Genomic DNA, 12,192 nt, shown 5'->3' with positions numbered 1-12,192 from the left:
ATTTAGGAATTAGGCGATTTGAGTATTAAAAAAACAAAAATCCCCCAAACCTGGTGTGCTTTACCAGAAATGTAGTGTGCTGCTTTTCCTCATCTCACACACCAGCTGCTTCTCATCGGCTTCCTTCCCCGCCAAAAACTCTTCAAAATGAAACCAGATCTGTTTTTAGCTGAGGCCCTGAATTTGAAATATCATCTTGTTACTAGAATCCTCAGAAGAGTGAAATCCCTGTTTCTGAAGCCTCAGAGAAATGACGTGGAAGTCCTTCTCTGCCTGTCTTTTCCGTGTTAGGAACAGCATGGCAACTCTTAGAAGGCCCAAGAAAGCAGCAAATGGTTAATGAAATATTTAAATCAATAATTAAATAGATTTCTTAAGTAAAGTAGGAATGGAGGATGTGAGCGGCTCTCTAGCTTCTGGAAGTTTCACGGCCAATACCCATCCATCTGTGTCAGCTTTTCTAGACATCCTGAGGTAATCAGGGGGGCAGATGGCCACTGGGTGGTCCTCTCCAGTGAAAAGTTGCTTTCTTATGACTGTTTTATTCATGTTGTAATCATAATCCTTACGTTTATGGAGCGGTCACAACGCCAGTCCTTACTTCCTGCTGTGTGTTGAAAGAAAACCACAAAACCAAACCAAACAGGATTGTGGTTTGGTAAGGAAATAAGTGTCCATTCTAAAACCACATGACCATCACAGTGAGACCAGCCCATGAGTTCTGCTCCACCGCCTGAGATCCAGAGAACTTGAATGGCCTGACACGAGGCTGAGGTCAGCATTGGCCTGAGCTGGGTGGGCGCTGCCTAGCTGAATGGCTATCCTGCTCTTCTAAGCCTGCCCAGAGAGCCTGTAAGAGCATTCTACAACCCAAACGGTCCCTACACCTCTGTGCTTGAAACTGACCATAAACATAGGATGAGTATTCTCATAAAGCCCCATTATTTGTGAGCTTGGACACCACCTGTGCTGTGGCTGGAGACCATGGCATGTTCTTACCTTACACTTATCATTCTTCCCATGACCCGGCTATCTAGCATGAAACTCTCACACTCCTACACCCACTCTGATTTTTATAAGTCCTACCAAATGCTACTGGCAAAATCATCACACTAAGTGCTTTTCAAATATATATATATTTTGAAACAATGCCTCTTTCTTTGCATTAAGAATAAAGAAATGTAATTATATTGCTTCAAAGCATGTGTTCTTAATCATTCTAGTGGGTATAATTTCCTGCTCTTATAATGGACAGAGTGCTGAAAAACAGTATTGGGAAATACACGCCCTTCAATTTAATAAATGAAAAGGAGACAAAGACAGGACTTTCTGAGAAACCTCTCTGGAATGGAATGCATCTCCCTTCCACTCCTCAGTGTACTGACGTGTCTGAGTGCTTGACAGGAAACGCTGGTGTACTCCATAGCATAAGGGTCCATTTTCAAAGAGCAGGCGTGACATTTAACTAGAGGCCTAAGTAGCAGATGCCAGCACGTGAGGCTGCTGGAGGGACTGGGCTCCTCGCCTCGCTGGGGTGACAAGGGGGACACACTCCCCACAGTAGGAGCTCTGAGACAGCAGAGTTTTTCATGCTCAGTCCCCAGATTTATAGCCATATGAATGGAGACTGAAATACCAGACAAGAATGTCTTCCCCGGTGAAGTGTTTTCCCTTAGAGAGTAATACATGTCACACTCCAGAAGGGGCCTTTCTCAGAGTGGATTAAACATATTTATCTTCCAGAGAATGTGTAAAATCATGACTACACAGGGATTTTTCAATATATTCATTTCTTCTACTTTATAAAATGTGCCAGCAATGAATTATCTGCCCGTCGGTTCTGAATCTATACCGTGTTCTCCTGTGTGGTACCTAAGCCAGACCCTGTGAACATTACTTCCTGTCTGCTGGTGCGGTTCCGGGTTTTGTTACCACAGGCACGGGAGGTCATCACAGAGATCCTCCGGTCCCTGCTGCCTTTTCCTTCTCTTTTAGCATTGCTGCCAGCACTGTGAAGGGGGCCTTGTTCAGCACACCTTCCAGCAAGTTCCTCTGACTCCGTAGCTCTGGACCACTGCACCTAAGTTAGGTGGCTTTGTGTTCAACTCCAACTGGGGCCCTATGCCAAACGTCACCAGCACTCCAGCAGGTAGCTTGTGAACCACCCCCAGCCAATGGCACACTAACAAACTCCTCTATCCTCCATTCACAGCTACAGTCTCTTGAAGAGTCTCAGTCGCAGCCTGGGCCCTGGGCCCTCGCCCACATCTGCTCATCTTTGATATGCTTCATCAATGCTAGAGTTTACAGCTGTTCTCTACATGTTATCCCTGTACTTCTAAGTTTATTTTATCCCCTTTGGTAGTTTGTTACCTTTACTAGTTGATAATTCTCTATACTAATTGTCCTGACTGAACCTGAGCAATGCAGGATTAGTCTTCAGATAGTCCCAGAGATAGTCTCAAAAGGAGAACCTAAGGATTAGGTTCTGAGCTGTGACTAGAATGCAGTGCCAGTTGCCTGCCAATGGGAAATGGGATGCTTCAAAGTAGATTCAAGTTCATCAGGTTATCACCTGTGATGAACTACGATGAAGTACTGGAGTCACAAAAGCTTCTGTCCTTGCCTGTTAGGGCAGGGAACATGGAACTGTGGGGCTGGGGAGATGGCCCAATGGTTAGAGCCCGTGTCACTTCTGCAGAGGACCCGGGTGTGATTCCTAGTACTCATGTTGGACTGCTCACAACTGCCTCTAACTCCAGTTCCAAGGGATCCGATGCTCTTCTGACCTCCACAGGCACTAGACACACATGTGGTATATGTATATACAAGCAGGAAAAACCACTTATACAAATCAATCTTTAAAAAATGTTCTTTTAAAAAGAAAACAACCATTAAGCCCCATGCCAAGTGATGATCTAAAACCTGACAGACAGCTTCTGCATCGGCTTTTATCTCTTAATAGTCGTGGGGCTAACGTTTCCAGAAACCAAAAATAAAGTGTGTTCTGTATTGCTAGATTACAAATCTGCTGAATTCTTAATCTCAGCAAGCGTCTCCTGTGCGAGTTAGTGCACTGACTGGGAAAGAATGGGAAAGGAAGCTAGAAGAGGGTGTCTGGTTGGTTTCATGATGGAGTGAGAAAGCCCAACCCCCGAAGAAACTCTGAGGGTACCTAGACCACGGGGGTCACTTACTCAAGTGTCTCTCAAAAAATTAGTCATTTAGCTGGACGGTGGTGGCACACACCTTTAATCCCAGCCCTCGGGAGGCAAAGCCAGGCAGATCTCTGTGAGTTCGAGGCGAGCCTGGTCTACAGAATGAGTTCCAGGACAGCCAAGACTGTTACACAGAGAAACCCTGTCTCCAAACAAACAAACAAAAACAAACTAGCCATCTTTTGTTGGGAAATTTTTGTTACATAGCCTCACCTGGAGTAGATACCACTTAGGGAGATGCCCCTTCTCCTCAGGGTTTGTGGTAACAGTCACTGTTCTCAATCTCAACATGCTTCAGGGGGCACACAGTATCAACCCAGATGGAAGTAACATGGGGTGGAGGAGCTAAATCTTTGGAAATGTGTTAGGAAATATCAGTGGTGTTAGAAAGAGATCAATAGGAAATATACAGTAGAAGAAGCTGCTTTCATGACTCAAAATACATTTATCAGATCCCAGAGTTAATGTAAAATGGGTTAGCACTGGAAGCTGGGAGTGTCTCTAACAGTTTACATGGCCAGTTGACTGAAACCTGAACTCGATGTAGTCAACATGTCATGAGATTGAGATGCCAGACCTCCCTTGGCATGACACTGAGGAGAAAATCCAAAGGCTTAGGGATATGTGACTGTTGAAGTGCATGTATGAACTACATGTGTACCTACCTGTGATGGTTAGTTTCCATTGTTAACATGACCCAATCTAGAATCCTATGGGAAGAGAGTCTCGGCGAGGGACTGTCTGCATCAGGTTGGCCTGCGGGAATATCTTTGGGAGACTGTCTCGATCGGAGTAATTGAGGTAGGAAGATCCACCCACTGTGGGTGTCACCATTCCCTCAGCAGAAGACAGTGAACTGTGTGAGAGTGGAGGAAGTGAGCTGAGCGCAAGCACGCATGCATTCATTGTTTTCCACACCTCATTATGGGTGTGATAGGACCAACTCCCTCGAACTCCTGATGCTGTGACTTTTCTGTTACGATGGGTCACAACCTGGAACTGCGAGCTAAAAGTTTCCCCTAAGTTGATTTGGTCAGGGTATATCATGACAGCAACAGAAAATGAAACCAAGTTAGGCCTCAACTACTATCTCAAAACTCCATTCCTGAGAAGGACAAGAGATACTCTCTACATGAAGACCCTGAAAAACACATTCATCAGAGGGTCACTGCATCTCTCAAAAGTTCATGCTATTCTATTTTGTAGACCAGATGTGACCAAAGGATATGCCACCATACACTCCAGTGACTTCATGATTTCTTTTGGCATGATTGACCATATCAGAGCAGCAGAGGCTAGGTACCAAAGGCATGGTTGGCACACTTACTGTCAAAGGCAGCAAGGATATACTAACCAAATGCCCACAGGACTATCCACTGGGAACTAATTTATCCTGATTTCCCAGGAATCAGTGTGGAATATTTTGGAAGGTTGTATTATCTACATATCAGAAAACAAACAAAGGGGCTGGAGAGATGGCTCAGTGGTTACAAGCACTGGCTGCTCTTCCAGAGGACCCAGGTTCAATTCCCAACATCCATACAGCAGCTTACCACTGTCTGTGACTCCAGCTCCAGGGGATCTGACACCTTCACACAGACATACGTGCAGGCAAAACACTAATGCACATAAAATAAATATATCATTAAAAAAGAAAACAAAAAACCTGTTATGTCTGGTGGCCATTAAGTCTCCAAAGTGGACAGTCACAGCATAATGCCCAGTGTCTAGGCGCTATGAAAGACCTAGAACCCTCTGATGAAAAGGAATGCCAGATTTTCTTGTGGAGGAGCCCATGAGGTCATCCAGGGGTACACCAGAAATCCTCCAGGCCATCTGTCAGACAGAGAGTGCATGAAGGCAGACTGCTCGGAATGTCAAGGATTACTAACCAATCGCGTTGAATCCCCTCTAAGTTCCCAAATGCCCACAACAGTCAGCAGAAGAAAGCATGAGCTCACATTGTATGTGGTTCTGTGTGATATGCTAGTACTAACTGGATGAAAGTGTGTAATCTCAAGTGTTCTATCCCAGTTAGGGACGACCCCAAAGAATGGCACTTCAGGAAACTCCTCCCAGAGAGCAGAACTTTGACAATTTATTTGGTGACTCACTTGCTCTGGAATGTGAAATAACCCCAACTGAATTTCTACTAAGTCACGCCTGAGTGCTTACCGTCTGGCTGGCCGATGAGGCACTCTAATAGGTAAGGCTTTGAGGACTGGGGACAAGGAACCCAGGGAAAATGTGTGTAGAGAGACCTTCCACACCACGGAGACCATGTCCTATGTGAAAGTTCAGTAACAGCATCCATTGCAGGAGAGGGTTCAGGCATCCAGTGAACAAAATGATAGGCTCTGCAGATGCCACTCAGCCTCTTTCCCAGCTATCCCAAGGCATGCCCAGTGGGCCTGAGAACAAAGTGGCCGGGACAGCAAGGCTGGGGACCACATACAGGCTTAATAAATGCAACCAAACTGTCGGATGGTCCTGGTGAATATAGATCAGATCTGCTAATAGATCTGAGCCCAAGTGTCACCATTCCCGAGAGGACAGACTGAGGGCTCTGGACACAGGGGAGGGATCTGTCTTCACCGGCATAACCACAACTCCTTGGTAAGACTGAGCCTTCCCATCTGCAATGCTGGCATTCTTCATCCCTTGCCTCACAGAATGAATGCCTTATTCACCATGTTAGTGTTCCACTGTCAGCTGCTGCCGAAGGAAACCACTCAACACAGGAAGTGAGGCAATCATCTCGTAGCAGCGGGATTAACTGAGCTCAGCTCACCATGCAGCTCTCCCCTCAGCAACTGACCAGTAGAAAAGTGGAGTGGCTCCCTGGGGACTCGGTCCCAGGACAGCTGAGCAGCAACAGCTGTGAGCATTGCTGGTCCGTTTACACGATGAACTACATACGCTTCGCCCCAACCACCGTCTCCTACACACACGTGGATTTGGACTGAAGGTGAGGATGGCTCCTGTCACTGTGATGCTTAATGACCCACCTCACAGATTTTGCTCCCTATCCCGATAACAATGACCTCTGCTAGTTTGGAGACCTCAGTCACCAAGGACAGGATGTAAAAATGACCCTACTAGGGGACATAGTGATCTTACTGAATTAGCATATGAGAATGCCACTTGGCTATTTTAAAGTTCTTGTCTACTATTAAACTAACAGGTAGAGCCTGGCGGTGGTGGCGCACGCCTTTAATCCCAGCACTCGGGAGGCAGAGCCAGGTGGATCTCTTGAGTTCGAGGCCAGCCTGGGCTACCAAGTGAGTTCCAGGAAAGGCACCAAAACTACACAGAGAAACCCTGTCTCGAAAAACAAAACAAAAACAAACAAACAAACAAACCTCACAGGTAGAAAAAAAAAGTTTTCCCTACTGCCTGGACAGACTGATCCCAATTACTGAGGGAGAACCAGATTGTTCCAAGGAAGTTGTATGGTCAGCTTTGTCTCTGAGACAGAATCCCTGAAAGAACCCACCTAAAAGAAAGGTTTGTTTGGACTCTTGGTTTTACAGCTTCAATGCATGGCAGGTTGGCTCTGGTGTTTTGGGTCCATCTCAACAGAAGCACGTGATGGCACAAAGCGCCTCACCTCCTAAGGGCCAGGAAACAGAAAGGGAAAGAAACGAACGGGCAGAGTCCCAATCGCCCTCAAAGGCATCTGCCCCCCAAGACCTGCCCAACCTTCTCCTCCTGGGTCCACTCTGAATGTTTCCACCCACTCCCACCAACAGCACAGGGTGGTGGCCCAGCCTCTAGCTTGTGGCCTTTGGGGAACAATGAAGTCACAAACCAGAACAGAAGTCTATGTCTGAAGCCCCGGGAATTCTGCAAGCATGTTCTAGGGCCTCCATACCCAATAATACATGTGAGCAAAACACACAAGATTCAATGGCAAACAGGAGGAATAAGGACTGAGACCCTTCAGGAATAAAGTTCAGGTCCCCTCACCGGTAAAGTCCTCCAAGGCAGCTGAGGTTTAGGCTGAGGGAAGACAGAAATAAACGACTATTGAAAGAGTCGCTCGAAAGGGGTCAACTAGAGAAACGAGGACTGCAGAGCTTCCGGCATTTTCCTTTGCCTGCTCTTTGCATGTGCATGGGCCTAAGTGTATACCACATGCCTTCTCCTTTCTCCTTCTTCCCCTTATGACTCCATATGAAGTTGTTAGGGGTGGGCTTTATGACTTAGGCATTAGGTAATAATATCCAGTGTACTGTAATGGACTCGGAGGAGAAGTTAGCAAAGCCGGCGATGGATGAAATGACTCAAGACTGTGCAGCTCATTTGGGGGAAGTGATGAGAACTTCACTTGGGCAAAGGATAGCGGATGTCCACAGGTGAAGGCGTAGCGTCGCTTCATCGGTGTGTGGAAGCGCAAATGCCTGTGTAGGGTCTGTGCAGAAGCGAAAGACACAGCACTGCATTCGTCACCTGCTTCCTAATATCTTTATAGATCATTTTCCTCTGCCAGATGGCACCACGTGAGCTTGTGTCCATAAATGGCGCTGAAGATGCCACAAGGCACAAGCAAAGGGAAAAGATATTTCTCGTGGGGTAGTTTTCCCTCCAGCGGCCAGCAACACGGGCAAGATCGACTGTTACACACCCTTCGGTGAGTTTTATCAGCACCTCACCTCAAGGACAGATTCTTGTAGGCCGGCTCCGGCTCCACCCCTCCAAGCAGGTAGCATCCCACGTGGCAATGACGGCCTAGTGATACCACAGGCACGGCTCCTCTCACCCAATGTGCTGTACACATCCTCCCGGATGAGACCCAGGTTTCAGGATCGGGGCGGGGCGCCCTCCACTGCTCTGGTAGCAGCGGCCTCTGGTTTTGCTAGGTGATGATGCTGTGTCTTTCACTACACAGTCTTTTTTTTTTTTAAATTAAGATTTATTTGTTTTTTATGTATATGAGTGCTCTATCTGCATGTATGCCTGAATGCCAGAAGAGGGCATCAGACCTTGTGGTTGCTGGGACTTGAACTCAGGACCTCTAGAAGAGCAGCCAGTGCTCTTAACCACTGAGCCATCTCTCCAGCCTCACTACATAGTCTTAGCAGTTACCCATCTTGCTGTCTCCTGACTGAACCCAGATTGATAAAATCTACTATTTCTGTACTGAAGGGTCTATTGTGTCATAGTACTATTCCTTTGACAGAATACATAATTGAGACAGTATACGCCCCAAATTTAATTACAGCTACTTCTAGGACGATTAGTCTTACAGTATTTTATGGAAAGAACAGGAGAGGATATAATTCCTTGAATGAAAGATGAGTGAAACCAAGTTCAATGTACTATGATGATGTAAACACGAAAATGACAGTGAACTATCATAATCATCACTAACCTTTAGGCTGAGGCTGGCCATTAAGAGCTCTGTCACCATCTAGGAATGTTTGTCAATTACCTAACACTGTAAAGTCATTGTATTCAGAACCCGCCCCTCTGTGCATGCCATTGTGGCTCCCTGGGGTTCAAGTCCTCTGTAGCCAACACATAAAATATTTCCATTTTTTTCACCTGTTGATTTTTTTCTAAGCTGATCCTCTATGACAAAGTTGGAACAGAAAGAGACCAGGAAAGCATCTCAAAATATGAGTCTGGCCTGTGAGAGCCTATGACTAGTTCTTGCTCCCATGGCTAAATTCATTAATGTTACTAAATTCAGATCTCATTCTAAAGCACAGGATTTTTATCTCCTTTAAAACAACAGCAGAGGGGGGTTGGGGATTTAGCTCAGTGGTAGAGTGCTTGCCTAGCAAGTACAAGGCCCTGGGTTCGGTCCTCAGCTCCAGTAAAAAACAAAACAAAACAAAACAAAAACACAGCAGAGGATGAGGAGTTCAAAGTCATCTGCGGCTTACATCATGAACTGACCAAACCATGAGACCCGGTCTCAAACTGTGATGAAACCTAATTAATCTTAAGACCTACTAAATATTGGAGTTCTCTGTCTGTGAAAGGTCAGAAGCAGCAGCTGGCTGCAGATAACATGTGTCTGGGCTCAGAATTTCCTGATTCTCACGATATAAAGACCAGAAAACCTCTTGCGGGAGGTCTTCCGCCACAACAAAGATTTAGATGTGGGAGTCTGGTCATGTCTTTCCATTTACCACACACGCAGGCATCCACCACCCAATGCTCTCCCGCCACAGTGTGGAGAATGACAGGCACATCGCCCTGAGACAGGGGAGGTCTTTATATGACTTAGATGTCTTCCCATAACCTAGGAGGAAGGGGCATCGCTGCTATGACGCGCCAGAAGTGAATCACAAACGTCTTGCTCGTACACTCTCTGGCGGAGCCCTCTGCTGGAGCATCCCAACACCGTGTTGTGGAAACTCGGAGACTATTAGCCAATTTGCATCATGCAATTGAGAGTAAACTTCATCATACTTTATTAAGAAGAAATAAATGAGGATGTTTGAAAGTTTATTAGAAAGGATGTAACTTGTTTGGTTGTTGTTTTGGTTTTTGTTTTGTTGCTGATGTGTTGGCTGTTCTATAAATGAACCACAGGGCCTTACATGTGCTATCTTTTGGCATTTTTTTTTAAAGTTTATCTATTTTATTTCAATACTTTTTTTTTTTTTTGCGACAGGGTTTCTCTGTGTATCACTGGCTGTTCTGAAACTCACTCTGTAGACCATGTTGGCCTCAGACTCAGAGATCCACCTGCGCCTGCCTCCTGAGTGCTGGGTTTAAAGGCGTGCACCACCGCTGCTCAGCTTAAGTTTATTTTTCTTTGAAGTACATTCATTTATTTGTGCGAGACTGGATGAATGGATGTGCACTGTGTGGGTGTGCATGGGCCTCAGCACACACGTGGAGGTCAAAGAACAGCTTTGGGGAACTGGTCCTCTCCTTTCAGCGTGGGGGTCCTAGGGACTGAACTGAGGTCGTCTGGCTGGGTGGCAAGTACTTTTACCCAGTGAGCTCCCTCCAGCTTCATTCTTAAGACATTCAACTGAAACACTCCTCAATCTTTTAGATGTATTTCGTGGATACATTTTAAAGGAACTAAGTCTTTTTTTGAGCTCACTGTCTACATTGTTAAGTACTAATGAAAATATATCCTATTAAATGACCTACAATCCCAGACTAGAGATGCTCTTTCTGAAACCTTTTAGCCGTGCTACCTCCAGACAAGCCTTGTTGCCATCAATGACAATCTCAGCAGAACCTCAAGGGTCTCAAGGGATGCTTTCATTTCAGGCAGGCCAGGGACCTGGAATTTTTTTTTTCAAAATCAACTAGTTTTTGAAGATCCACGATGCATTTTTAGAGAGGTCCACACGCGGAGTGGAGTATAGATGTGCCCAATGCAGCACTGGTTTTCACCCTACTTAACGATGGGCCTGCATGCAGCAGCTGTGCACGGAAGTGGTGCCCTCTGCACTTTCCCACAATTCCTGTCACTTCTCATTGTGCAATGCTTGGCTGGCTTTACTCTTTTACACTGCTGTGTGGAGACGCTGGAGTTTATAGCCCTGATTAAGATTGAAATTGCAATTCTTGGACTTCTCAAAATGTTGCAACTGCATGGGTGGACTCTGCAGGACAGGAGGGACTGCACGGGTGGTTCTCCAGGATGGGAGGACTGCACAGGGGACTCTGCAGGACGGGAGGACTGCACAGGGGACTCTGCAGGACGGGAGGACTGCACAGGGGACTCTGCAGGACGGGAGGACTGCACAGGGGACTCTGCAGGACGGGAGGACTGCACAGGGGACTCTGCAGGACGGGAGGACTGCACAGGGGACTCTGCAGGATGGGAGGACTGCACAGGGGACTCTGCAGGACGGGAGGACTGCACAGGGGACTCTGCAGGACGGGAGGACTGCACAGGGGACTCTGCAGGACGGGAGGACTGCACAGGGGACTCTGCAGGACGGGAGGACTGCATGGGTGGTTCTGCAGGACAGGAGGACTGCACGGGTGGGCTCTGCAGGACAGGAGGACTGGGGAGGGAAGGCTTGCTTCTAGATACAACCCTCAGCCTCCCTACACTCTTTTGGTTTTTTGTTTTTGTTTATTTTGGGTGTGTGCGGTGGGGGTTGAGACAGGGTTTCTCTGTGTAGTCCTGATTGTCCCAGAATTTGCTTTGTAGACCAGGTTGGCCTCGAACTCATGCCTGCCTCTGCCTCCCGAGTGTTGGTATTAAAGGCGTGCACTGCCACCACCCAGCTCCTCCATGCACTCTTCCCCAGAGGAATCAAGTCCCAGGTTTCTCCTTCCCTTCTAAACTCTGAACAAGGCGTTGATGGAGACTCCCCCCTGCCCCCCATAGACGATGCTTAAACAAACAGGTGTGCACGCTTTTCTCTCTTTGTGCTGAATTCTTCAAAAGGAAAAATTCTTCCTACTTACCCTGACAAGTGGCTGTGGGTAAACATTCGAGCTTTTTATAGGTTTGCTAAAACAAACATGGTGTGTGGGAGGATGGGGGGTGGGGGGTGCCATAATAAAGGGAAAAGGACTGACTGAACTACTATCCAAGTACTGGTTACACATTCTTTCAGTTTCTTCTACAGAGCAAATACAGATCCAGCTGGAGCAATCTATAAACAATCTCTAAAGCCTTACTTGCCAGTGAAAGCACTGGCTGTCCTCACTGCACTCCTAAAGGATATTAAAAGAAGACATGCACCTAGTGCCCCGAAAAAACGCTAAAGACACAACTTCAAATCCCCAGGATTTCCTCGGCAATCAACTAAGACCTATGGAAACTTATGTGGAATTCATGTTAACTTTCTACTACACATGTGCAGGCCTTCATGATGGCAAAGACACTGGAGGTGGGGGGGGGGAAGGAGATCAGAATTCTGGGCCATCACTGACACTCTAGGAGAGCAGAAGCAGAAAACACCCAAAACGCAGAAGTCTGCTTTCAAGGCATTCTGTATGATTTAAAACTAAACAGGGATGAACTTCCCATCTGCACAGA

General features: G+C 46.6%; 1 protein-coding gene and 1 long non-coding RNA gene across 3 annotated transcripts in view; one reads left to right on the top strand and one right to left on the bottom strand.

Annotated features, from left to right (window-relative positions):
- Map3k20 (mitogen-activated protein kinase kinase kinase 20) overlaps positions 1 to 12,192 on the bottom strand; it is a 162,477-nt gene that overhangs the window by 124,213 nt on the left and 26,072 nt on the right. The window lies entirely within an intron of this gene.
- On the top strand, positions 7,487 to 9,690 carry LOC131909235 (uncharacterized). Its single transcript, XR_009378802.1, has 2 exons — positions 7,487 to 7,851; positions 9,476 to 9,690. It is a non-coding gene; the product is annotated as an uncharacterized LOC131909235 (long non-coding RNA).

The sequence above is a fragment of the Peromyscus eremicus genome, chromosome 4, assembly GCF_949786415.1.
Source record: "Peromyscus eremicus chromosome 4, PerEre_H2_v1, whole genome shotgun sequence".
NCBI classification, from domain to species: domain Eukaryota; kingdom Metazoa; phylum Chordata; class Mammalia; order Rodentia; family Cricetidae; genus Peromyscus; species Peromyscus eremicus.
Note: the sequence above shows the minus strand (reverse complement) of the source record. Positions and strands in the feature narration are given on the sequence as shown.